Consider the following 6,051-nt stretch of genomic DNA (forward strand, 5'->3'; position numbering starts at 1 on the left):
ACAGGCTGCAGACAAAATCTTGGTCCTATAATGCTTTTAGAAAGCCCATGGGCAGATTCACACAGAGAGAGAGAGAGAGAAAGGGAGGGAGAGAGAGAAATATAGTATTATTGGACAAGGTTTGCTGTGGATAATGCTATATACATTATTTTTTGTGTATTGCTCTAGGGCTGGGTGCCGGTATGTAACGCATACCGCGGTATCGGGTTCATTACCGCGGTTATAAAAAATAAAATAATAATAATAAACAGTGTAATCATGCCAGCAACACAACACCAGAGGGAGTTAAAAAAACCATGTGCAACCCAGATTCGGCATAAACAAGGATTGATTGATTGATTTAAATATTTATTAACAGTTTGCAGAATTACACTACATTTCAAGCACAACTCAATACAAAGACTTACCTGCGAGTGGACACTTGTTTACAAGAGGGTCCACTGCCCTACCAACTGTCATTAAGACATGTAAATCCCTTGACTCCTTCGCATTGCAACTTTTCAGGACTAGAAAGCCTGCAGTTTCTATTAGCTTGGATTCTCCATTGATGTCACTGTTGGGTGGGTTTCTGAACTGCCCACAGCCCTCCTATGTGACACAGACCGAGTAGAAAAAAACGTGCCATTTTATCATGATTATTAGTGAGGACCTATTATATGAAGATAGGTTGAAAAGTGGTCCTTTAATGATTAACGTCATTATGGTAATCTCACAATTAATATCGCACACACCATACCTGTAACTTTTATTTATTTATTTATTTTTTGGGGGGGGGGGGGTGGGTAATTAACGCCATACCGGCGGTATGGGGGGCCGGCAATAACCGCGGTAATAAAAATCGCATACCGCCCCAGCCCTATATTGCTCATCATTTATTAGATTGTGAGGTTGTGCAGAAGTCCTTATGGTGAGCGTGAGGTGTTAACAGCAGATTGTGATTGATGGATGGCATGTCTGCTGAGACGTGGGCACAAGAGGCAGACGGGGCACAGACTTCGCTCCAACAGATGGTTGGTAATTTAGAGATGTAGCCTCACTCTAGATAGGTTAATTAGCACGATAAGCAAAAAATATGTTGGATTTGGCACCTTGTCTGTGACCGGATTGATATTACCTTCATAATGGTCACCAATCCTTACAGCAGTCCAGTCCTTTGCTTACTCACTCCCGGGGACTTGTGGATGAGACTTTCTGTACTCACTCACACAGTATGCGTCGATTCTCTCTGCCACACATGAGTGGGTGCAAAGATGGCAGCTCCCTCTGTCTGCATATTGATGGGGGGGGCAGGGGGGATTGACAAGTAAGGACTGAGGAGTTATTTATACTCCGTCGCACGACGGTGTTGTGCAGCGAAATAGAGGCTCACAACTTGTCGTCATTCAAAAAGAGGGGTGGATTTCTCAGACGTGTAGATAAGTTACTTACCGGTATGTACTGCCTGGTTCTATGCCTACCTATGTACTGCACACAAATGGCGGTGCACCGCAGTACTGTAGTATCATCTCTCCAACTTGTCAAATTCTGTATGCTCAGAGGTGTTGTGCCGTTTAAGAATCCCCTCGTCTCTGGAACCATATGTACTACCCCTGCTGATCCACGGATTGAATTCCACTAAGAAAGAAGACAATATTTTATAAGTCTCCCATACTTTCTACCCTCATTCCCCCCACAGGCTTACTGTACTGTTTCAATATGCCCAGTGTCCTCCTTTAAGAATGAAAAGAAAGAAAACAATATCAGCAACGGTTACATTCAACACTGAATCCAGACCTCGGCCTTGTGTTGAACAGACGCCAACTTTTATGTAAAGCTGCAGCAGGCAAACAGAAGGTATTTCATTAAGATGTACTCATTTCCTAATACCTGCTGGCGACTTAGTATCATCACTTTGCCAATTTGCATATAAATGTATTCCATTTCACTGGCGTATTGTGAGAGGGATTTATTGTGAGCGGTTCAGCATGTAGGACCTAAAACAAAGTCCAACTCGATTATGGCCCTGGTCTCATCAAAAGTGTCTTGCCTGTTATTAAGATATCAGCTACCGGTGCACAGAGATACAGACCTGAATAACTCATGAGAGGTAACTTTGTTTGATGGTGATACGGAGAGGTTCAAATATTTATTCTAGAGGGCTTGACGGAAACAAAGGACACCTCCCGTTCAAAGGACGTTTCTGAGAGTGGCATAATGAACTAATGAAGGCTGCTGTGAATCATGATAGCCTGTTATAAACTTGGAGGTGGAATGCTGTCTGTGTACAGTCAGGCATTACCCACAAATCAACTTGCTCTGATTTGGTTGTTTCTTTCTATCACTTGGAAAATGAGCTAAAAGCATTGCTTAAACCACTGTATAGTTGACTTTATCAGTACGGTGATTGTACAAGAATAGCAGATGGCCTTTGTACAGTACTGTGTAGGCTATTTTCCTGTGCTGGCGATTGCTCCATTTCTAAATATTTTGGTAATACCTTTGGCTAAATGTACTAAATGTCATGCTTATATCACAAACTGAACGATTCCTTTATATGTTGGCGCTAAGCTGCTGCACTATACAGACCTACAGTTAATAATAATAATAATAATAATCAATGGATGGTGCTTGTGCTCACACACACACACACACACACACACACACACACACACACACACACACACACACACACACACACAGACAAACAGACCTACCGCACTGCTGAAAAAAAGGTTTCTCTTATATCAACATAACGAAATATTGACATTGTTTAATTTGGCTTTTATGTGAAGTTGATTGACAGTGGAATGTTATGTCTTCCGAAATAAGTTTTTTTTATTTGATATTGTTAATGGCTCTTTTATTTTTTAGCATATGCAGTTTTCCATGGTTTCCATCAATTCAAAAATAAATAATACAGTCTTAGTCACATTTTATTCATTTTCCTGTTTTCCTTTACTGCTTTCTTATATTTATGCTTATTGCTTACAGCACAATGGGATATTTCATACATATGAATGGACTGAGGCAAGCTGCTGGAAAAAGTGGAGCAGTTTGTGTTAGATAACCTATTGTGCTTGTTTCTTCAAACTCTCAATGAGTCCATATATGTGCGGAAGACGTGGAGGAAGCCAGAAGATTTGTTGCAATACCTTTTGTTTTATATTCATCCTTGTCAGTGAGTGTTTTGAGCCCTGTCAGTGTAGCGTCTCCTCATTCCAGATAGGATAAAGGAAAGGAAAGACTGGCTCTGCTGTGCTGTTGCATGCAGCCAGGTTCATTGTCACAACATGCAGATTTCTGACAGTACTGATAAACAAATACAGGTTCTATTTTGAAGTACAATTTGATATTCTGAAGGATTAAAAAAATGGATTTTGAGCACATTGATGTTGGAAAGGAAGGAGGAAGTCAGGGGAACAAGCTTTCATCTAATTTCAGAAAAGGCAGACTTGTGATGCTATAATACCAGGAGTAGGCATTAAATTAATGATGTGGAACAATCGGCCTAATTCAAATGTGCTAAACAGCTATTTGGGATAAATAAAAATAAAAACCTTAAAAAAAGCAAATATTTCAAAAGTGATCCCCATTCTTAAATTTACTCAACTTACAACAAGTATAGGTATCAGTGACGCGTGATTTGGGAACCTACCGGAGCAGTTGGTTAACTCCGCCCCTGGAATCCAAACTGAAACGCAGACTATTTAAAGAATGTATTATTTAAGTTACATTTTCTGTTATCTTGTAGACTTATGTTAATAATTATAGGATATACTACCCCAAGAGTTTATAAACTAATGGGGAGAGTAGGATAGTCTCCTTTGCTTCTCTGCTGGCTAAATTGCATCTATTTGGAAACTGTTAAAATACGCTTAGTCTATATTAATAATTATAGAGGCCATACCCAAAGACTTTATAATTGATAGTAGTTTTCAATACTTCTCTGCTGAGATAGATATATATATATATATATATATATATATATATATATATATATATATATATATATATATATATATACTAGAATTTCGCCCCCCTTCGGGGGGCTCAATCCTAGTGTCGTTGCAGCGCAATATGGGAAGAAGGAAATTGCGGGAATTGACAGACTCCACTTCATGTTTCAGCTGTGGTTTTAAACTCAGTAGTGTGCCCTGCACACAGCGCACACTCGCAATTGCAGCTGGAGGGCGACGCGACACACACACACACACACACACACACACACACACACACACACACACACACACACAGAGCGATGTGTGGATAAATCACTGAGATTTGGGAAATGTGTTCAGAAGTACAACGATTAAGCACGCACAGGCAAATGTCAGAAGCATCTGTTTCGGTTTCCAAACAGGAAGTTGTAAATGTGCTTATTAGACGGAGGCAGCGTGATGCTGGCATCTATTGTGATGCCAGCATCACCACATTTCACATAGAAATATAAGCACCCATTTACTCGCTTAGCGGAGACTGTGGGGTGGTAGAGGACATCTCCCCGGACGCGTGGGTATGTCCAGATAGTTGCCTCGCGGAGGCCTCTTTGTCCAGTGTCCATTCTGGGTCTGGAAACGGCACTTTTTTGAGTGTTGACCCCAATAGAAGGTCTGCTGCTCTGAATTTTACACCTCTCCCGCTTAGCGGAGACTGTGGGGTGGTAGAGGACATCTCCCCGGACGCGTGGGTATGTCCAGATAGTTGCCTCGCGGAGCCGTCTTTTGTCCAGTGTCCAGTCTGGGTCCGGAAACGGTAATTTATTTTGCATTGACCCCAGTAGAAGCTCTGCTGCTCTGAATTTTACACCTCTCTCGCTTAGCGGAGACTGTGGGGTGGTAGAGGACATCTCCCCGGACGCGTGGGTATGTCCAGATAGTTGCCTCGCGGAGGCCTCTTTGTCCAGTGTCCATTCTGGGTCTGGAAACGGCACTTTTTTGAGTGTTGACCCCAATAGAAGGTCTGCTGCTCTGAATTTTACACCTCTCCCGCTTAGCGGAGACTGTGGGGTGGTAGAGGACATCTCCCCGGACGCGTGGGTATGTCCAGATAGTTGCCTCGCGGAGGCCTCTTTGTCCAGTGTCCATTCTGGGTCCGGAAACGGTACATTTTTTTGCATTGACCCCAGTAGAAGCTCTGCTGCTGTGAATTTTACACCTCTCCCGCTTAGCGGAGACTGTGGGGTGGTAGAGGACATCTTCCCAAACGCGTGGGTATGTCCAGATAGTTGCCTGGCGGAGCCGTCTTTTGTCCAGTGTCCACTTTATAAAGTCCATGCACTCCAGTGAATAGCATTTATCCATTTAGATAACTTTTTTATGTTATTTAATTACTTATTTTTACACAGAAACATAATGTGTGTCTTTACAATAACTGTAATGTAATAATAATACTAATAATGTAATGTAAAAATTATTTAATTAACGAATTAAATAATCTTATTTTATTCTGAAAGCAACCGGATGTCTTAAATCTGCTAGCTGTCAGACCGGAAGTTCTAAATTTGCTCATAGACGGAGCCTTAGACGGAGCCAACTCGCAGGCAGTGCGAGAGGCTGGTTACAGGATTCTATAGGTCAGCCGTTTTGGTGTGACACACACGGCTTCCACATTTAGCTTCATACTGGGTGAAAGTGTCCTTCCAAAAATTATTATTTCGCTCGAAATTCTTATTCACAATGACATCGAGTTGAGGTGTTTGTGTTTTAGGGTAATTGTTGCATAAGCGCTATTTCGCACTATTTCTCCCTCCCCTCCCCTGTGTCTGAAGCAGCTAGCATGGAAGCTATATGGATTATGGAAGCTTTCCCTCCGATTGCACACAACCATGCCGTTATCCACGCGTCCATCCGATTGCTTTTAATGTAAATGTCCCATCCACTGAGCAATAGCGATATAAGCGCCTTATTCATTCATTCGATTCATTTGGGTGTGGGGCTGTGCAGTGCTGTGGGCAGCCTTTCTGACGGAGGCTCGGAGCTGCTGCTGCTGACGCTGTTCGAGTCGCATGGAGCAGTATAGAGTAGGCGTGGCGCAGCATTAGAAGGGCGCAGCAAATGCACGACATTGAGGGGT

This window comes from Protomyctophum bolini, assembly GCF_963924005.1.
Source record: "Protomyctophum bolini genome assembly, chromosome: 6".
In the NCBI taxonomy this organism is placed as follows: domain Eukaryota; kingdom Metazoa; phylum Chordata; class Actinopteri; order Myctophiformes; family Myctophidae; genus Protomyctophum; species Protomyctophum bolini.